The sequence below is a fragment of the Lissotriton vulgaris genome, chromosome 3_1 (assembly GCF_964263255.1).
Source record: "Lissotriton vulgaris chromosome 3_1, aLisVul1.2, whole genome shotgun sequence".
Taxonomy (NCBI): domain Eukaryota; kingdom Metazoa; phylum Chordata; class Amphibia; order Caudata; family Salamandridae; genus Lissotriton; species Lissotriton vulgaris.
The window spans coordinates 537,485,493-537,509,113 of NC_141689.1; positions in this window are offsets into that span (position 1 = coordinate 537,485,493).

The following is a 23,621-nucleotide window of genomic DNA, read 5'->3' on the forward strand; positions in this document are numbered from 1 at the left end:
ATATTTGACAGTGCTACTCAAAATCTTTTCTATGTCTGGAAGGTTCTTTGCAACCAATTAGGAACATAATAAAAAAGCTCTTTCTTCTTTTTGCCACCCTCAGACTGATGGGCAAACCTGAAGAAATGAGTCAAAGTCTGGAGCAGTATTTTTGATGTTACTGTAATGCTACTCAAGATATCCGTCTCTTTCTACCAATTCAAAGTTTTCTTCTAAAAATACAACTCATAGTGCTACAAAATGTCAAGATTTCGCTGCTTGTGAAGATTCCATCAGAAAGCTTTTTCTTCTTCATCTCGTGTTGATCCTTTGGTTCTAACGGCTACTGACTTCATGGGCCATTTACTTACATCATTCTAAAATCAAAAATAAAGAAAAATGCAGAAAAGTCAAGATTAATTTCTGCTCATGTTTCTCCTGGAGTTAAGATTTGATTATCTTCTCACTTTCTTTCTGTTCATGCATTTCCAGTCGAGGATCATTCATGATATTTTAGTCATTACTCTTCCTATCACTCCTGTAGCCTTGTGTTTCAAGTTGCTTTATCTGGTTTTCCATTCTACACAATTGAAACCAGAGGTTGCTTAGCCTTATCATCAATTGCCCCCTGAACATAAGAGTATGAGGTACGAGAAATCCGTAGTTCTAGAATTTCTGAAGTTGTCTTTAAATTTTGAATTATTTGACAGATTATCCATCCAGGGAGTGCGCTTGGGCTTAGGCGAGATGCTTCTTCAGTCAATCTTAAAAAAAGATCCACCAGCATCCTGATGAAGCCAGAACTTCTGGTGAGAAGATATTCTTTAACATCTGTGGCAGGACCTTACCAAAGGTAGCACTGTACAGTTATGAGAAGGCAGCACATTCCTGGATTCCACACTGATTGTAGGGCGAGGCAGCGTGTCTTTGGTTCCTGTGCTCAGTACAGGGGAAGGTGTTCACTTTACTGCTCAAATCACATGAATAAAAACATTATCACAAATGATGATAACAGAAGGGAAAGCTGCAACCTGCAACATCAGTGTCTCAGAGGTCAAATCACCATGGTCTAAGCTGTCTGCTGTAACCAGTGTGCACTGACAATTCCACATGACAAGAGGACAGTAGTTTCATCTTTATGGAAACACTGGGCCGGTCCCCGCATCTAGCACCAAATTATCTCCTGACTCACTTACTGACCGGACACTACTCCTACCCCCCTGTCCAAGGCACAGGTTTCTCTACTGTGCAGTTCTGGGGTCAGGAGGGGTGACCTGCAGCTCTCTGTACTTCAGCATGTTCCTACTGCTGCACAAACCCTTCCTGCACACAGGTCAGTACACAGAAATACAGCACACACAGTAACTCCTCCTGATGCATGATATCTCACTGCACAGGAGTGACCCTTGCAGTGCAATTAAATATAGCACAGCCATCCAATGCGATTTCGTAGTGCACGTGCACTTTGCAGCTGCACGATCTCTAATTGCACAATGCAGCAGGGCAACATTACTGCATGCACTCAGACTCCTGCTGAAACAAAGTGCTGCCCTCTGCACACCAATCCCTGGGATGCACTGATCCAATAGGCTGGTGCCTCTGCCTCGCTGAAGACGCGGCTGGCCCCTCTTAGCGTCAGCGGCCATGGGGAGAGTGAGCAGGCCCAGGCCAACAGGACATTTAAATAAACAAGCTCCACCTCCAATAAAAGAAGTGAAAAGAAGCTCAAGACAAACACACTGGCGATGTTAATAAATAAATAAAGGTGCATTTCGAGTGCTGTTTAATGCTATCATAGGTGGGAGGGGTCTACTTTAGGGGCAATGCAAAAAGAAAAAAGAAACATAAGGGTGCTGTAAGTGAATAAAGGTGCACAGCGAGCCTGCTCAATGCAGTTTTAGAGGTGAGAGGAGCCTGCTTTGTAGACAAACCATGAGAGAAAAATAAACAAGAAACACAAAACTAGGCAGACACAATTCAATTCAATTCAATTCAATAATTTATATAGCGCGCTACATACCCAGAGGGTCTCAAGGCGCTTGGAGAAGGGTGGGGAATTACTTGTCGAATATCCAGGTTTTAAGTTGCTTTCTGAATGCTAGGTGGTTCTGAGTGAGGCGAAGGTGAATGGGAAGTGAGTTCCAGGTTTTAGCCGCCAGGTAGGAGAAGGATCTTCCTCCCATGGTGGTTTTGTTGATGCGAGGTACAGCAGCAAGGGCTTGGTGGGAGGAGCGTAGCTGGCGGGAGGGGGTGTAGAAGGAAAGTCGTGTGTTGAGGCATTCGGGTCCAAGTTCGTAAAGTGCTTTGTGTGCGTGGGTTAGGAGGCGGAATGTTATCCTCTTATTGACGGGGAGCCAGTGGAGGTTTTTCAGGTGACCAGAAATGTGGTCTTTACGCGGAATGTCTAGTATGAGTCTGGCTGATGCGTTCTGAATGCGTTGGAGTTTTTTCTGAAGTGAATGAGCCAGGAATGTTTGGAGGGCGGGGCAGGGCAGCACGGAGAGAAGCCGAGCACAGCAAGCGGCCTGAGGGAGAAATAAAAATGAAGAAGTGGCCTCCATTGTCCCGGCTGCGCACATCATCCTGCCTGCAGTAGGAAAAAAAGAAAATAGTGCTTACAGACTAATAAACATGTTTGTGTAACAACAGAAGTAAAGTGTCCAGTAGGCACGGGAGGTTACAAATGAAGAAAAGGCGGTACTAAGGAGGGACTAACAAATCGATTACTGAATCGGAAGCCTGCATTTACGAAGGACAAAGACAGAAGCCAATAACAAATATAGGCAGAGAGTGGGTGGGGCTTCTCTTCCATACTCCACCACAGCAGCTCGCCAGAACAGCTATCTATCTATCTAACTATCTATCTTTCTAAAGAAACATATATTTCCATATATACATATATATCACAAAGCAGTCATCCAAATGCTATTGTGCATTTTAAACAGATGTGATGGTCTCCGATGTATTGCTGGTGCTCAATTTTAACATTTATTTTCTTTGCTCGTGCTGCCCATGACGCATTTCAGCCACGTCCTGTGGCCTTGATCACATGATCACGCTACGTCAGTGATAACCATTTAAAGGGAACATCTCATAACACATGACCAGTGTCGTCATATACAATGAAACTGGGAGAAATACTACATCTTATGGGTACATAATCGCATTATATAAACAAACTTGTGATTATAATGTGTAGTACATTGTAAAATAATTAAAGGGCATACTCAATCTGTATCAGTCCATGATGTTTAAACTATCGTCTAGTAAATACATCTGTTAGTATTTGCACAATATCATCTAGTTGCAAAGTGCTGAACAGTACTCTTCTGTGTACGACCCATAAATAATTGGTCCATAAAGGGTATACAATAGAAAAGACATCTTTAAAAGGCTTGTATCATAGGAATTGCACCATATCTGCAGTGTATATCTTTATATCCCATATTGTTCTGAACTAACATTTATAGTTTGATTGTAAGCTATATGTCACATTGAAATCACAGCAGAAGTCCATGAGGATGTAACATATAACACCCATCATAACCTATGGTCAAATCCTACATATCTTCTATCTGTGCAAATGCGCAAATACTCATATTACAGTACCAAGAAATTAGACTGTGCAAATACACGTTGTACAAAAATTATGCTGTGCAAATACGCACGTTCTAATGTTACAGTACTTAGTTCTGTAGATGTGCAAATACAAAATAATAAAAAAGTGCTAATGCTTGTAGACTGTGCAAATACGCAATTCCACTGTATAGCTGTTCATACAATTGATATATATATACACAATTGCTAATATGGTGGGTCTAATGTGGCCAACACATTACCATCACGTATGGCTAACACTATACACATGTGCAAATACATAATGATTGTGTGCAAACAGATCAGTGCAATAGAGTGGTCATGACCAGATGTTCTACAATAAGTACTGTATAAAAAATATTTTTTTTATTTAACATAGTAAAGATCACAGTTGCACTCTAACCCATACATTGTAACAAGTTCATGATGTAAAGACATACACCCTATAAAGTAGTGTTGTAAAAACCAGTGATTAAACCCCTTTTCCCTCACCAAATAGTGTCTAAGATTACTTGATAAAAAAATATAAAGCTAACTGGTCTGAGGAATGATCTAATTGTCTACTACATTCTATAATGAAAGTGCACATATATTCTAACTGACTTATAGTGACAACTAAAGAATGCAGTAAGGAAAAAAAAGAAAAAATCGAAAACTGGATATCATGTATTCACTGGTATCCTGAGGATACATCAGACATCTATTGCCCCTGATGGAATAATACAGAAAGTTGTACAGACCCCCCGTATTCCAACCTGATAGAACATTAGTTTCCAGTAGCAATATATATTTGGACTCTAATCTATGTAACTGTTTTGTAAGAAGCTAGATCATTATCAGGCACAGCTCTGAAATTTCTGGCCACTGGATATGTCGGGTCTGAATTTACGATTGCCCGTAGATGTTGCAAAATGCAGACGCGGACTTATAACTTTGTGCTCCCTTCATAACGCAGCTAACAGCTACATTGCAGAACATAAACTGCGTGGTCAGTTCTGCTTGTAAAGTGCCAGTCAGCTCAATGGCCTCATTTGAAAAAGCAGTCATATAGGACATGATGTTTAACCCAAATTTACATGCTCTGCACGTATTACATTTATAAAACCGTCTTCTAGGTGTCAGCCAGCTCCTGGCCTTACAGGTCTCAGGACTCATGTGCACCAAATCATTGCGCATCGAGAATGCCTTACGAAAGGTAAGAGTCGGTCTTTGGGTAATATCTGTTTCAAAATGGGGTCTGTGAGTACTACAGGCCATTGATGGTTTATGATAGCCATAATGCTCCTAGACTGTCTACTATATGTAGTGACTACTCTCATAGTTGTTTTACGTGCCTCTGGAGTGTCAGGCGTAACTGTGCTGCAGGGAGTCATGTCCTTGTGCCTCTCTCTGTTGGAGTTTAAGATCTCTACTCTTTTGATGCTGTTAGCTCTCTTAAGGGCTTTCTCTAGCAACCTAAGTTTGTAGCCTCTTCCAATGAAACTTATTTTTGCCGCAGTTTGATGTAACATGAGGTCTTTCTCCGTACTGCAGGATCTCCTTATGCATTGGAACTCCCCATAAGGAATACTGGCAATAGTGTGTTGGAGATGAAAACTATGTGGATGAAGCACAGAATTGCCTGCTGTAGATTTTCTGAAAAGGCAAATCTCTATTTTACCCTCTTTTCGATATAGATCTTAACATCAAGAACATTTGTGGTACAAGCATCTATGTGGGCTGTAAACTGCAGGTTAAGATCATTGACATTGATATTGTCCCCAAATTGTTACGCCTGTGTCTTACTACCTTAATTTCTAATTTAATTTCTAATTTAAAATATTTCTAGAGCGCAGCGTACACCTTGCGGTTTCTTGGCGCTAGGGGGATTGGCAACTGAGGGAGAGAGACCACAAGAAAGAAAAGGGGGAGGTATTTAGGGGAGTTTAAGAAGGGAAGGCCTGGCTGAAGAGGAAAGTTTTCAGATCTCTGCGAAAGGAGAGGTACTGAGTGGCAGAGCGGAGGTGGTCAGGGAGTGAGTTCCAAAAAGTTGGAGCCAGGGTGGAAAAGCTGGCCCCGCCCCACTTTTTACGTGTGAAGCGAGGGGTCTGAAGAAGAGACTTGGAAGAAGACCGAAGTTCTCTTACAGGTACATACGGGTGGATTAACGAGGAGATAAAAGCGGGGGCGGTGCCCTGGCGGGCCTGGAAGGCCATACAGCCGATCTTAAAAAGGGAGCGTTCTTTTACAGGGAGCCAGTGAAGCTCCCTGAGAAGGGGGGTGGAATGGTGATAACGAGGAAGGCCATACACCAGCCGGGCTGCCTGGTTTTGAATAATCTGGAGTCTACGCAAGCTGCACGCGGGGATACCATGGTAGAGAGCGTTTGCGTAGTCCAATCGCGATATCACCAATGCGGCCATGATGATCTTAAGTGCCTGGGGGGAAAAGAAACGGGAAATAGTGCGGATAGTGCGGAGATTGAGGAAACAAGAGGATACCACGGAGCTAATTTGTGAATGAAGAGTGAGCTGGCTGTTTATTTTAACACCGAGTGTTTTGACCGAGGTGGAAGGGGTAGGAGAGGGACCAAGAGAGGGGGGCCAAAAGAGAGAGTTCCAGGGGCTGGATGAACCACCCGTGAGAACCAGCTCGGTTTTATCCGGGTTCAGCTTAAGATGGTTGTGGTTCATCCAGTCCCTGATGAATGTCATTACTACCCCTTCATATCACAAACACATTGTCAATGTATCTCCACCATTTGACTATGTGGAACGAATATTTGCTGTGCCTGCCTACTCTGAGGACATGCTCCTCCCACCGACCTACAGAAGACATGCATAGCTGGGGGAGAAGTATGCCCCCATCACAACGCCACACAACTGCTGAAATACCATACTGTCAAATAGAAACACATTGTTATACAGGCACCAATGCACCATATTTAAAATCATTTCATTGTGTATGTACATTTCAATGGGTCTTTTGTCAAGGTAAAATTTCACTGCTTGTAGCCCATCCAAGTGCGCAATGCTTGTATAAAGGACAGATAAGTCGATAGAAAGAAATATAAAGTTCTCATTCCACGTTTGCTCATTAAGTTTGCACACGAAATCGGTAGTATCACGAATGTAAGTAGGAAGGCTCATCACAAATTCCTGCAGATAAAACTCTACATACTTAGACGTATTCTCAAAGAGGCTTCTCTGTGCCGATATGATCGGTCTTCTAGGGACGGGAGACTAATTTTTATGCAATTTGGGGATGAAGTACAAAGTGGGCATAGTAGGAAATTCATTGTAGAGAAAGGAAAATATATATATATATTGGCACACACACACTTACATATCATTAATGTAATGTAAAAAAAGTATTATTCTAAAGTTTATATTGGAAAAATGCTCCCCTAAAGTACAAAATATTTGTTATATGGTAAAAATGATTGTCATTATAATTAAATAACAACTAATGCTACATTCATTTTTAAGTTTAGCAATGGCTATTCAATATTTCTAAATAAAATAATGTGTATGTTTTATTTTTAGATTTCCGGAACATGAAATTAAATGTATTTTCATTTTTAAGTAGTTTATAAATAGAAATTGTAGTTTAAGTCCTGACCTCCATTATTTTCTACGGAAGTGTGTTGCAGTACAAGTAATATGTCATGCTGGACTTGCTCCAGCATTGAACTGGATCACATATACTACTTTTTGCACCCTTTTTGGTTACAGTAACTTTATAAGTGAGATTTGCCAGGAGCAATAGGCTTACTTTTTATGGGTGGCTGTAAGTCCCTCCCTAAACCCCTTCCTACATATCAGTAAACCCCCCGTGCTCCTCCTTGAACCTTTCCCATGAATAATAAGTATCCCCCTTTTTCCATCCACTCCCCCAGGTTTCTCCCAAATGTACTGCTTACTAGTAAATGTACATGTATGAGGATCTCCTCATAGAAAAGATAAAACAGGTTTTGTTTGAGTGTTGCACTCGCAGGTTTCTGAATTTCAGTTTTTGTAATAAATCAATAGTGCCGCTGCAGTTCTACTTCATTGTTGAATTTGGCCCTCTCTGCAGAGTCACCTCCAAACTTTTTGCCTTCACCCCTCCTGTTTTCTGCACACGTTTTTTGTTGGCTTTTAGGACTCAGTGCACCTTACCATTGCTAACCAGTGCTAGAGTGCTTCCGCTCACTCCTCTAAACCTGGAAATATTGGCTTACACCCAATTGCCACAAGTAGCTTACTGACTAAGACCCTATAAGAGTGGTACTACATGTACCCATGTCCTTTAATTTAAATGCCAGTAATGGGCCTGCAGCGCTTACTGTGTCATCCACTAAAATAGCCCCTTCCAATATGTCTCTTGAAGCCTGTGTGCAGTTTTAAACTCCCTTTTTGACAACCTGGCAAAATATACATCTTGCTAGCCTAAACCTCCCTTTTTAATAGATATAAGCCACCCTAAGGTAAGATTTAAATGCAGTGCAGTATATTTAAAAAGTTGGCCATGTACTCTTAAGTTTATATGTCCTGGGAGAGAAAAACCTCCAAAGAATTTTTTTTCTACTATGATGCCTACCTCTCGCATAGCATAACATTAGGTTGCCTTGTTACACTTAATAGATGCTAATCTTTGATTGGGAACAGGAAGAAATGTTATGTTTGGTCTCAAAAAAATTGTAATTTAAAAAACTAATTAATAGTAAAATTGAATTTTAATTCACTGTCTGATAATGCAACTTTAATCAATTTGACTTTTTCTATTCTCCTAACCATTTGGCGCCTGCAGCCTGTATCCTGGGTCACATGAATAGGTGTAATTGGTAGTTGGCCTTTGTGTATTCTTCCCAGAAAATATCACAAAGGGGGACTGGGCGTTGGCATGATGGCCCATCCTGACTTGATGGGAGGGGACATAGCTGTTACCTTCAACACTTGCACTTCAAAGAGAGCTGCCTTAGCTCCCACACAAAGAGCTTCACACTAGTGATTCCAGACATCCTTGGACCAGGACAGGGTGGAATGAAATTCCAGCACCCACTTCAAAGCTGGCACAAGGCATAAATGTTGGACCCTCAGACCAACTCTTTCGTATACTCCTAAAGCTGTGGACAGAAGAAGGACTGCCCTGCTAACAGAGGACTGGCCTGCTGCATGTCTTGCTGTCTGAGAAGGAAGACTGGGCCAGCACCCTTCAGTACAGGCTACCTGAAATTAAATCAAGGTTCAGCTGGTTGACCTCCTGGTCAGAGACACAGGAGCATAACACGCTCCAGAGAACTCCTTGCAACTGCCAAGATGACCTGCAGCAACTGGACCTACTGGTACCTGCAAATGGGGTAGGGAGACAAAATATCGAAATTTAAATATCGATATACAATAATATCGATGTTTTAATTTCGATGGTATAGAATATCGATGTCCAAAATATCGACAGAATATCGTTTTTTTGGTATGTATGTTACAAATATCGAAATTTACTAATATCGAAATTATGTTTAGTGTTATGTATTTTATTATGTTGTTTATATGTTTGTTAAATATGTTATTAAATGTATGTTTGAAAATTAGTAATGTAGTTTACATTTTGCGTTTTAGTATCAGAGTGGGTTGTGGGTTTATAGGGGAATAGGGTGGGAAGTAATTTAATAATAATTAATTAATTTATAAATGTATTTAAATATTTTTAAATAATAATTAATTGGCAATTAATTATTATTAATTAGTTAATTAAATTAATTAGAGTTAATGTGCTAATATATATAATTTTTTGTTATTTTTAATTAATAATTAATTGGTAACTATTTAATATTAATTAGTTCATTACACATTTCAGCCACGCATTTCAGCCACGTCCTGTGGCCTTGATCACATGATCACGCTACGTCAGTGATAACCATTTAAAGGGAACATCTCATAACACATGACCAGTGTCGTCATATACAATGAAACTGGGAGAAATACTACATCTTATGGGTACATAATCGCATTATATAAACAAACTTGTGATTATAATGTGTAGTACATTGTAAAATAATTAAAGGGCATACTCAATCTGTATCAGTCCATGATGTTTAAACTATCGTCTAGTAAATACATCTGTTAGTATTTGCACAATATCATCTAGTTGCAAAGTGCTGAACAGTACTCTTCTGTGTACGACCCATAAATAATTGGTCCATAAAGGGTATACAATAGAAAAGACATCTTTAAAAGGCTTGTATCATAGGAATTGCACCATATCTGCAGTGTATATCTTTATATCCCATATTGTTCTGAACTAACATTTATAGTTTGATGGTAAGCTATATGTCACATTGAAATCACAGCAGAAGTCCATGAGGATGTAACATATAACACCCATCATAACCTATGGTCAAATCCTACATATCTTCTATCTGTGCAAATGCGCAAATACTCATATTACAGTACCAAGAAATTAGACTGTGCAAATACACGTTGTACAAAAATTATGCTGTGCAAATACGCACGTTCTAATGTTACAGTACTTAGTTCTGTAGATGTGCAAATACAAAATAATAAAAAAGTGCTAATGCTTGTAGACTGCAAATACGCAATTCCACTGTATAGCTGTTCATACAATTGATATATATACACAATTGCTAATATGGTGGGTCTAATGTGGCCAACACATTACCATCACGTATGGCTAACACTATACACATGTGCAAATACATAATGATTGTGTGCAAACAGATCAGTGCAATAGAGTGGTCATGACCAGATGTTCTACAATAAGTACTGTATAAAAAATATTTTTTTTATTTAACATAGTAAAGATCACAGTTGCACTCTAACCCATATATTGTAACAAGTTCATGATGTAAAGACATACACCCTATAAAGTAGTGTTGTAAAAACCAGTGATTAAACCCCTTTTCCCTCACCAAATAGTGTCTAAGATTACTTGATAAAAAAATATAAAGCTAACTGGTCTGAGGAATGATCTAATTGTCTACTACATTCTATAATGAAAGTGCACATATATTCTAACTGACTTATAGTGACAACTAAAGAATGCAGTAAGGAAAAAAAAGAAAAAATCGAAAACTGGATATCATGTATTCACTGGTATCCTGAGGATACATCAGACATCTATTGCCCCTGATGGAATAACACAGAAAGTTGTACAGACCCCCCGTATTCCAACCTGATAGAACATTAGTTTCCAGTAGCAATATATATTTGGACTCTAATCTATGTAACTGTTTTGTAAGAAGCTAGATCATTATCAGGCACAGCTCTGAAATTTCTGGCCACTGGGTATGTCGGGTCTGAATTTACGATTGCCCGTAGATGTTGCAAAATGCAGACGCGGACTTATAACCTTGTGCTCCCTTCATAACGCAGCTAACAGCTACATTGCAGAACATAAACTGCGTGGTCAGTTCTGCTTGTAAAGTGCCAGTCAGCTCAATGGCCTCATTTGAAAAAGCAGTCATATAGGACGTGATGTTTAACCCAAATTTACATGCTCTGCACGTATTACATTTATAAAACCCTCTTCTAGGTGTCAGCCAGCTCCTGGCCTTACAGGTCTCAGGACTCATGTGCACCAAATCATTGCGCATCGAGAATGCCTTACGAAAGGTAAGAGTCGGTCTTTGGGTAATATCTGTTTCAAAATGGGGTCTGTGAGTACTACAGGCCATTGATGGTTTATGATAGCCATAATGCTCCTAGACTGTCTACTATATGTAGTGACTACTCTCATAGTTGTTTTACGTGCCTCTGGAGTGTCAGGCGTAACTGTGCTGCAGGGAGTCATGTCCTTGTGCCTCTCTCTGTTGGAGTTTAAGATCTCTACTCTTTTGATGCTGTTAGCTCTCTTAAGGGCTTTCTCTAGCAACCTAAGTTTGTAGCCTCTTCCAATGAAACTTATTTTTGCCGCAGTTTGATGTAACATGAGGTCTTTCTCCGTACTGCAGGATCTCCTTATGCATTGGAACTCCCCATAAGGAATACTGGCAATAGTGTGTTGGAGATGAAAACTATGTGGATGAAGCACAGAATTGCCTGCTGTAGATTTTCTGAAAAGGCAAATCTCTATTTTACCCTCTTTTCGATATAGATCTTAACATCAAGAACATTTGTGGTACAAGCATCTATGTGGGCTGTAAACTGCAGGTTAAGATCATTGACATTGATATTGTCCCCAAATTGTTACGCCTGTGTCTTACTACCTTACTACCCCTTCATATCACAAACACATTGTCAATGTATCTCCACCATTTGACTATGTGGAACGAATATTTGCTGTGCCTGCCTACTCTGAGGACATGCTCCTCCCACCGACCTACAGAAGACATGCATAGCTGGGGGAGAAGTATGCCCCCATCACAACGCCACACAACTGCTGAAATACCATACTGTCAAATAGAAACACATTGTTATACAGGCACCAATGCACCATATTTAAAATCATTTCATTGTGTATGTACATTTCAATGGGTCTTTTGTCAAGGTAAAATTTCACTGCTTGTAGCCCATCCAAGTGCGCAATGCTTGTATAAAGGACAGATAAGTCGATAGAAAGAAATATAAAGTTCTCATTCCACGTTTGCTCATTAAGTTTGCACACGAAATCGGTAGTATCACGAATGTAAGTAGGAAGGCTCATCACAAATTCCTGCAGATAAAACTCTACATACTTAGACGTATTCTCAAAGAGGCTTCTCTGTGCCGATATGATCGGTCTTCTAGGGACGGGAGACAAATTTTTATGCAATTTGGGGATGAAGTACAAAGTGGGCATAGTAGGAAATTCATTGTAGAGAAAGGAAAATATATATATATATATTGGCACACACACACTTACATATCATTAATGTAATGTAAAAAAAGTATTATTCTAAAGTTTATATTGGAAAAATGCTCCCCTAAAGTACAAAATATTTGTTATATGGTAAAAATTATTTTCATTATAATTAAATAACAACTAATGCTACATTCATTTTTAAGTTTAGCAATGGCTATTCAATATTTCTAAATAAAATAATGTGTATGTTTTATTTTTAGATTTCCGGAACATGAAATTAAATGTATTTTCATTTTTAAGTAGTTTATAAATAGAAATTGTAGTTTAAGTCCTGACCTCCATTATTTTCTACGGAAGTGTGTTGCAGTACAAGTAATATGTCATGCTGGACTTGCTCCAGCATTGAACTGGATCACATATACTACTTTTTGCACCCTTTTTGGTTACAGTAACTTTATAAGTGAGATTTGCCAGGAGCAATAGGCTTACTTTTTATGGGTGGCTGTAAGTCCCTCCCTAAACCCCTTCCTACATATCAGTAAACCCCCGTGCTCCTCCTTGAACCTTTCCCATGAATAATAAGTATCCCCCTTTTTCCATCCACTCCCCCAGGTTTCTCCCAAATGTACTGCTTACTAGTAAATGTACATGTATGAGGATCTCCTCATAGAAAAGATAAAACAGGTTTTGTTTGAGTGTTGCACTCGCAGGTTTCTGAATTTCAGTTTTTGTAATAAATCAATAGTGCCGCTGCAGTTCTACTTCATTGTTGAATTTGGCCCTCTCTGCAGAGTCACCTCCAAACTTTTTGCCTTCACCCCTCCTGTTTTCTGCACACGTTTTTTGTTGGCTTTTAGGACTCAGTGCACCTTACCATTGCTAACCAGTGCTAGAGTGCTTCTGCTCACTCCTCTAAACCTGGAAATATTGGCTTACACCCAATTGCCACAAGTAGCTTACTGACTAAGACCCTATAAGAGTGGTACTACATGTACCCATGTCCTTTAATTTAAATGCCAGTAATGGGCCTGCAGCGCTTACTGTGTCATCCACTAAAATAGCCCCTTCCAATATGTCTCTTGAAGCCTGTGTGCAGTTTTAAACTCCCTTTTTGACAACCTGGCAAAATATACATCTTGCTAGCCTAAACCTCCCTTTTTAATAGATATAAGCCACCCTAAGGTAAGATTTAAATGCAGTGCAGTATATTTAAAAAGTTGGCCATGTACTCTTAAGTTTATATGTCCTGGGAGAGAAAAACCTCCAAAGAATTTTTTTTCTACTATGATGCCTACCTCTCGCATAGCATAACATTAGGTTGCCTTGTTACACTTAATAGATGCTAATCTTTGATTGGGAACAGGAAGAAATGTTATGTTTGGTCTCAAAAAAATTGTAATTTAAAAAACTAATTAATAGTAAAATTGAATTTTAATTCACTGTCTGATAATGCAACTTTAATCAATTTGACTTTTTCTATTCTCCTAACCATTTGGCGCCTGCAGCCTGTATCCTGGGTCACATGAATAGGTGTAATTGGTAGTTGGCCTTTGTGTATTCTTCCCAGAAAATATCACAAAGGGGGACTGGGCGTTGGCATGATGGCCCATCCTGACTTGATGGGAGGGGACATAGCTGTTACCTTCAACACTTGCACTTCAAAGAGAGCTGCCTTAGCTCCCACACAAAGAGCTTCACACTAGTGATTCCAGACATCCTTGGACCAGGACAGGGTGGAATGAAATTCCAGCACCCACTTCAAAGCTGGCACAAGGCATAAATGTTGGACCCTCAGACCAACTCTTTCGTATACTCCTAAAGCTGTGGACAGAAGAAGGACTGCCCTGCTAACAGAGGACTGGCCTGCTGCATGTCTTGCTGTCTGAGAAGGAAGACTGGGCCAGCACCCTTCAGTACAGGCTACCTGAAATTAAATCAAGGTTCAGCTGGTTGACCTCCTGGTCAGAGACACAGGAGCATAACACGCTCCAGAGAACTCCTTGCAACTGCCAAGATGACCTGCAGCAACTGGACCTACTGGTACCTGCAAATGGGGTAGGGAGACAAAATATCGAAATTTAAATATCGATATACAATAATATCGATGTTTTAATTTCGATGGTATAGAATATCGATGTCCAAAATATCGACAGAATATCGTTTTTTTGGTATGTATGTTACAAATATCGAAATTTACTAATATCGAAATTATGTTTAGTGTTATGTATTTTATTATGTTGTTTATATGTTTGTTAAATATGTTATTAAATGTATGTTTGAAAATTAGTAATGTAGTTTACATTTTGCGTTTTAGTATCAGAGCGGGTTGTGGGTTTATAGGGGAATAGGGTGGGAAGTAATTTAATAATAATTAATTAATTTATAAATTTATTTAAATATTTTTAAATAATAATTAATTGGCAATTAATTATTATTAATTAGTTAATTGAATTAATTAGAGTTAATGTGCTAATATATATAATTTTTTGTTATTTTTAATTAATAATTAATTGGTAACTATTTAATATTAATTAGTTCATTACATTAGAGTTATTGTGCAAATATATGGAATTGTTTTATTGGTAATTTATAATTAATTGGTAATTAATTAATATTAATTAGTTAATTACAATAAGAAGAGTTAATGTGCTAATACAAGTATTTTTTTGTTATTGTTAATTAATAATTAATTAGTAATAAAATAATATTAATTATTTAATTAAATTAATCAGAGTTGATGTGCTAATATATTTAATTTTTTGTTATTGTTGATTAATAAATAATTGGTAATTAATAATTATTAAGTGATTAAATGATATGATTTTTTTATGTGTAGTGGGTTGTGTGTTTATAGGGTAATAGGGTGTCATATAATTAAATGTAATTAATTAAAGAGATTGTATTTCTTTATTGGTATGTATTGTTAATTAATTGGTAATTAATAAGTGTTAATTAGTTAAATTAAAATAACATCAATTTAATAATATCAATTGTTATTAATTGATTAATTTATATTTATATTAATTGTGTTTTTTTGTATGTGTACTGTGTTGTGTGTTAAAGGGGGAGTATTGTGTGAAGTAATTTTTACCCCCATGCTATCCAATGCTTTCCCTACTGTTGCACCCACTGGAGTGGGAATAGTAATTTTAACGCCTACGCTATCCAACGCTTTCCCTACTGTTGCACCCTCTGGAGTGGGAATAGTAATTTAAACCCCTACGCTATCCAACGCTTTCCCTACTGTTGCACCCTCTGGAGTGGGAATAGTAATTTTAACCCCTACGCTATCCAACGCTTTCCCTACTGTTGCACCCTCTGGAGTGGGAATAGTAATTTTAACCCCTACGCTATCCAACGTTTTCCCTACTGTTGCACCCTCTGGAGTGGGAATAGTAATTTTTACCCCTACGCTATCCAACGCTTTCCCTACTGTTGCACCCTCTTGAGTGGGAATAGTAATTTTAACCGCTACACTATCCAACGCTTTCCCTACTGTTGCACCCTCTGGAGTGGGAATAGTAATTTTAACCCCTACGCTATCCAACATTTTCCCTACTGTTGCACCCTCTGGAGTGGGAATAGTATTTTTACCCCTACGCTATCCAACGCTTTCCCTACTGTTGCACCCTCTGGAGTGGGAACAGTAATTTAAACCCCTACGCTATCCAACGCTTTCCCGACTGTTGCACCCTTTGGAGTGGGAATAGTAATTTAAACCCCTACGCTATCCAACGCTTTCCCTACTGTTGCAACTTCTGGAGTGGGAATAGTAATTTTAACCCCTATGCTATCCAACGCTTTCCCTACTGTTGCACTCTCTGGAGTGGGAATAGTACGTTTTACCCCTACGCTATCCAACCCTTTCCCCACTGTTGCACTCTCTGGTGTGGGAATAGTAATTTTAACCCCTACGCTATCCAACGTTTTCCCTACTGTTGCACCCTCTGGAGTGGGAATAGTAATTTTTACCCCTACGCTATCCAACGCTTTCCCTACTGTTGCACCCTCTGGAGTGGGAATAGTAATTTTAACCGCTACACTATCCAACGCTTTCCCTACTGTTGCACCCTCTGGAGTGGGAATAGTAATTTTAACCCCTACGCTATCCAACATTTTCCCTACTGTTGCACCCTCTGGAGTGGGAATAGTATTTTTACCCCTACGCTATCCAACGCTTTCCCTACTGTTGCACCCTCTGGAGTGGGAACAGTAATTTAAACCCCTACGCTATCCAACGCTTTCCCTACTGTTGCACCCTTTGGAGTGGGAATAGTAATTTAAACCCCTACGCTATCCAACGCTTTCCCTACTGTTGCACCCTCTGGAGTGGGAATCGTAATTTTTACCCCTACGCTATCCAACGCTTTCCCTACTGATGCACTCTCTGGAGTGGGAATAGTAATTTGTACCCCTACGCTATCCAACACTTTCCCTACTGTTGCACTCTCTGGAGTGGGAATAGTACGTTTTACCCCTACGCTATCCAACCCTTTCCCCACTGTTGCACTCTCTGGTGTGGGAATAGTAATTTTTACCCCTACGCTATCCAACGCTTTCCATACTGTTGCACTCTCTGGAGTGGGAATAGTAATTTTTACCCCTACGCTATCCAACGCTTTCCCTACTGTTGCACTCTCTGGAGTGGGAATAGTAATTTTTACCCCTACGCTATCCAACGCTTTCCTTACTGTTGCACTCTCTGGAGTGGGAATAGTAATTTTTACCCCTACGCTATCCAACGCTTTCCCTACTGTTGCACTCTCTGGAGTGGGAATAGTAAGTTTTACCCCTACGCTATCCAACCCTTTCCCTACTGTTGCACTCTCTGGAGTGGGAATTGTAATTTTTACCCCTACGCTATCCAACGCTTTCCCTACTGTTGCACTCTCTGGAGTGGGAATAGTAATTTTTACCCCTACGCTATCCAACGCTTTCCCTACTGTTGCACTCTCTGGAGTGGGAATAATAATTTTTACCTCTACGCTATCCGACGCCTTATCTACTGTTGCACTCTCTGGAGTGGGAATAGTAATTTTACACTTCCGCTATCCTACGGTAATAATATTGGATATTTTTTAATTATAATATTTTACTATATATATATATATATGTTTTAACAAATAAGATTATAATTCTTTTTATAACTTTAATAATTATGTAATTATTATAAGGTAATTTAAGTATTTTTAAGTATATTTTAGTAAATAATGTTTAATATTAATTTAATTAAACATTGTTTTTAATAAAATCGATATTTTTACAAACTATATTTTTGTAAACGATATTTTCTACTCGATATTTTTGTACTTACCTGTTTGTAGATACAAAGTCGATATTCTGTCTGTCGATATATTTTCGCCGACATTTTTGGTAGTCGATATTATGTCCCTCGATATTATGTCAGTGATCCGTCTATAGATGACTTTGATAATATGTGCTACGGACAGTAGAGATTGTCATGTTGTGTTATGCTATGCAGATTTGTAGCACGTACTATCACCCAGGAGGGTATCCTGGCGGTGACATATGTTAGTTCCTGCTGCTGCACTGGCATCCTCTATAAGGCAAACCATTAGTTCACAAATCATCATTGCAAACATGGATAAAGTGACCACTAAGCAAGACGTGGTCACATTTATCAGATGCCTATAACATCATTGTAGCTGAGTTTGAATTGCCTCCTTTATCAGGGACACAAGTCATGTGGAGGAGGTAATCATGGAAGAATTCTCTTTCTTAGTACTTGAGGATTTCAGAGAAAAATATACATGCAAGTGGACTTTAAAACATGCTCCAACAGTGTATAGAAATCAGGCACGGTGGGATAAGTACTATCACCTGTTTGTCCCCCACATAGTGGGTGTAGGTGCAGGATCAATAGCCATTAAAGCAACAGACAAAACATGACATAAGGGCTATACTTGATCAATTGCTGTATCAGGGTTTGATAGTTTCTTATCACTTAGCCATGAACACCCCTTTGTCCAATGTTAAAACCAAACAACACATATAGAATTGTGTTAGGTTAGGCAAATTTGAATGCATACAAGCATGCATGCGGTGCAAGACATTTAGAATACTGGATTGATGATGAATGTAGTGAGGAAAAATACCAAACATCATTGAATTCCTGAAACAGATTCTTTAGTCAAAATATTGTGCCTGAATCACACAATCTAACCATTTTCTAGTTCATTGGCTTTCAGTACACTAATATGATTCTGCCCCAAGGGTATAAGAAGAGCTCTGGGATTTTTGGGGCAAGAATTATGGAGATCTTCCATGAAGATCTTAAATAATTGTCATATGTTGCCTCTATCCTTCTGCTATCATTCCAAATCCAAATAACTGACTAACCTATCCACCACTTAAAATGTACTTGCATGTTTCACTATACTAATTCAACAATAATCCTCAATGGGTCCCAGAGTAGCGTGCTACCCACCGAAAAAGCGCTTTGACACCTCGTCAGGGGTAGTGAGCACTATATAAATGCAATTACAATAATACAATACAATACATACACTTTTCATAATTTATTAGACTACCTAATTAGGATGGGCAGAACAGTGACTCTCTTAGCTCAATATGGATAGAAAATACACTTTTGTAATACTAAGATCTTAATATGACCTTCCTTTGATATAAATTAGCCATGAGGGTAAAGGCTTGGCTCCAGACTTCTTACAGAAGTGTGCTACTTTACAACCTCCAACTAAACTAAGAAAGTTGCAAGTCCTCATGGAGTTTTTGTAATGTTGAATAGCTTATTTGCCATATTATGCTGAGTGTGTGAAAACCTTATCTTAATTCATTACTTTGACATTTTCTGAGAAGAGCTGGATGGACATGCATACCGTTATCTTATATGGAGTACAAGCAAATGTGTTATATATGACAAAACTAGTAATGAGGGTTTTGCCTAGCATATAAGGCTACACATATGTAGTTTACAATGAAGGACTGACAACCCCAGTAGAATTAAATGAACTGAGTAAAAACAGAAAGACGATTAGTAGCTATTGATGATTGTATATCTGCCTTAATACATATTTTTCTTGCTTTTTAATCTTATCTTGGATTAATATTTTGGTGTTGTACCATGCAGTTTAGTCGAATTAGGTATAAGGCTTTTGCCTATATTTTTCATTTATTGATCCCCATGGATTTATATACGCATTTATGCACTACAGTTGTTGCTGTTTCAATCCAAGGATGAAACACACTTTGGACCTGATTACGAGTTTGACGGTGTGGCTGCGTGACAGCCCCGCCACTGCACCGCCAATCCCGCGTGAGCAGGACAGTCCTGCCACCACAACGCCAAACCCTCGTGAGGACTGCTCACCCTACATGACTTTTTTGTCATTGGCGGGCATTTCCTATGCTGATCCCAAGGCGGTGCCTATAAAATGTTAAAAAGGCACCGCATTGGGAACGTCAAAGGAAGTATCAGGATGGCATGGACTAAAAGTCCATGCCGTGCTGGAACTTCTGTGCATGTACACAGGGGGGTATATGTTGTGCCCACTTGTTTGCATCCACAAGGAGTGAGGTACAAGACCCCCTTTCTTTCCTCGCTGCCACTGTTTTCATGGAGGAAAGACCATCATGAAATCAGTGGAGGTGATGAAAGTCGTAATATGATTGGTGGGACCACGGCGGTCCCGCCAAGCATATAGATGCATCTGGACTGCCGTGCCACCACCAGGGAATGGAGGTTCCCTGGCTGAGTCGGTGGCCAAAGTGGCATGACTACAAGGGTCATAATGTGGCAGTTGCCACCGCTGCGCCACCACGAGTCTGGTGGTCCTCAGACCACCAGACTCATAATCGGGCCCAATGTGTTTTTTGTTTTGGTGTCCCCCATTGCAATTAATGTATTTACTTATGCTGTGATGAGAGGTAGGCACAGGTTTTGAAAGTACTATTATCCTGTTGTATTACATATACTCTGGTATGTGCATAGGAACCTCCCTCTACATAATTCTTTGTCTGTGGAGCAGACTTAGATTGCACTCAGACTAGCTGGAAAAGTGAGACTCCTCCTGTTGTTTGACACACATTGCTAATTGAATTTTAAAGGCTAAGGTAGTAGGTGGAATTAAAAAGGTGGCCTACTGTGTTGAAGATAACCACAGTGTCTTACAAATAACATTTCCCTAGCAAACTACGAGAGACAGGCTGCATGTGTGCGGCCTCCTGGGGCCTTTTTTATGTTATTGTTGCAAGTTGATGGCCCCACTTCAATTTTTTCGATAATTTTTTACTTTTTTCCACAGCCTAAGTTATCACCTCCGTGTCTGGATCAAGCGGTCCTGCTGATGGCAAATGACTTTATTCTATAACTCCTCCAAGAACTCTTCCTCGTTGCTAATTGTCTGCTGATAGGGCACCCCCAACACTAACAATGGAGGCTTGCATTCCTAACACGCTCCTTTTGTCCAGGTTTATGTCTCAGCTGGTGCTGTGTGTACAGGTAACAGCTTCCTTCTGTGTGTAATCCAGAAAACTGTGGCAGACCAAGAATGCAGATGGATTTGAAACCCAGCCCCCACCAACAAGCTCTGGCTGACCCAATCAGAATGCTTGTTAGCTATTCATAGAACTGACTGCTGAACTAGTGTATGTTTGTAATGATGTTTTTTTTCTTGAACTTTGAGGATAGCAAAAGATCAGATATTAGGGGCGTGTGAAATTTATGTAATTTACTTTTTGGCCCTATTACACAAAATTTTGGAAAATTACATGAAATTACGCATAATTATACTAAATGTAAAACTGGAATTTGGTGCTATATTTTAGCACGACATGCGTCCTAATGTCAATTTTGTAGGGAGGATGCATTTCGTGCTAAAAAAAAAACATAGCGCAAACAACACAAGCACCATAAACCGCAGTTGCTCCCATTTTGGTAATTCGCATTGTTTCCATGTGCTTGCGCTAAATTTCCACCAAAAGTAGCATGTAATTAACTAACACAGCATTGTTGTGTAATTTCCAGAATTTCACATGACAAATGCAGCACAAAATCACTGAAGTATGCAAGACTAGAATTGTAACAAAGGAGGGATGGAGAGAAAAGTGGATTCAGTCTCCCCGGATATGTTTCATAAACAAAGTGGAATCCACTTAGATGGTGGTGGTGATCCCTACTGTGGTGGGGAGCACTCAGTGTTGTTTAAATACCCGTCACACACCAACAGGCCCCTTGGTGTCATGCTTCATCATCGGGGTCTTCGCACCCCTCCACGGGATGCGGCGTGCTGTGACCGACGACTACGTGGGAGCACTATTATTGGACTATGTGTTGATGTGTGTGGGGTAGTGAATGTACGTGAGTGATGGGTTAAGAGAAGGTTAAAAAATACCTGGCTCGTGGGGTGAAAAATAGACTTTTATTAAGCCCCCGGCTGGTATCATTAAAAGGGGTGCAGTGAGAGGTTGTTAGTGTATAATTATGTACATCAAACTCATTTGTGCGTCTATATGAACATGTTTCGGAGTTAAAAGCTCCTTCTTCAGGACCGGGTTTGTACAAAGATCCCCACCTTACTCACATGAATGTAAATGTAAAAGTGTATTTTACAAAAAGGAAGTGAACTATAGGTATTATGTACCTAGTTTGTAGTTCAGAATTGTAGTCTCTCATCGCCCAATTGGCGTATATTAAAGACTTTTTGATATTAGTTGTAATGCTCCATGAGCCTTTTACGTATATTGGGGGTTTCCATCTGGCCCAATTATAGCGATCGTTATTCAGGATGCGATCTATCCTCTTCCCCTCAATGCGGCTCCGGAGCATTGCAACTAATGTCAAAAAGTCTTTAATATACGCCAATTGGGCGATGAGAGACTACACACCACCTGATCAAAAAGCAATTGTCATACGACTGTCTGGACACGTCTTAGAATCCGCACACCAAACTAGTCTAGTTCTGAAAAACAAAGGTCACAAATCAAGCCAAGGCAGAAACTAAAATAATTTAGGGCCAGATGTAGGTAAATGGCATTTACCGATTCGTAAATACCGAATTTTACAGATTCGGTATTTACAAATCGGTAAATGCCATGTAGGTAAATATTCGGTAACAATTACCGAATCGTTAAGATTCGGTAATTACCGAATCGGTATTTACCGATTCGGTAATTGCCATTGATTCCTATGGGCCTTAAGGCCCATAGGAATCAATGGCAATTACCGAATCGGTAAATACCGATTCGGTAAAATTACTGAATAGTCAAGGGTGGCAGGGTGTCACTTTGACACCCTGTTGCACCCCTGATTCAGACTTGTGTGCCATGTGGCACACATACATGCCCTAAGGGCATATATGTGTGTCACATGGCACAGGTGCACATACACAGATTTGCATATACACAGGTATGCGTTATTTACCACCAACTACCAAATCCTTAAGGCCCTGTGGCACTGTTTTCAGTGCCACTTACATCTCAAATTACCAATTCTGTAAATTTACCGAACCGGTAATTTACAGAATCAGTAAATTTACTGATTCGGTAAATTTACCGAATCGGTAATTTTTAAGGCCCCCTACATCTAAAACTCCAAATACTGGTAGGTAACGGCTGAAATCGGCCGTTACCGACCGGTATTTGGCCACCTACATCTGGCCCTTAGTCTGATAATGCTACATAAATAAACTATTCTTCTTAAACCCCGACAATGAACATGCATAAAAGGACAAGCTTTGGAAGGCTTTCTCTGTAAAACACAAATACTATCTAATGGCAAAAAAATCCCACTTCAAGGGAAGAAAGCATAGTGAATGTTTGGGAGGCAAGGCAGTTTTTCCCTTGCTAAGTACACCTCTCTCTGGGGTGTAAACAACTCCTAAATACGTTCATAGAGGGCCACAGCTATTTTCACTTTAGCAGAACAGCACCTGGTGTGACAGTGTTTGTTATGGGGACATGCTCCTGATTAGTATTTTTCTGACCCATAATACCTATTGTTAGGACTATCGATGTTTCATTATGTCTGGTTTTTTAAACACCTTCTGCGTTAGCTTTCAGATGATTTAGAGCTATGTGAGTGAGTGGGTATGTTTGTGGGTGCGCGTTGAAGTTGGGCGAGAGAGTGATGTTTCTTTGTAGTGCTTTACAAACATAAGAGTGTTTCATGGTACTGATTTGACACTTGAGAGGGGAAGGCAATGGCACCACCAGATAAGATGTTGCAAGATGTTCTTTGAATTGTGAAGAAAATAACACATACAGATGTGAGAACGTCTTAGTGAATGTCAATATTCTCGCAAATA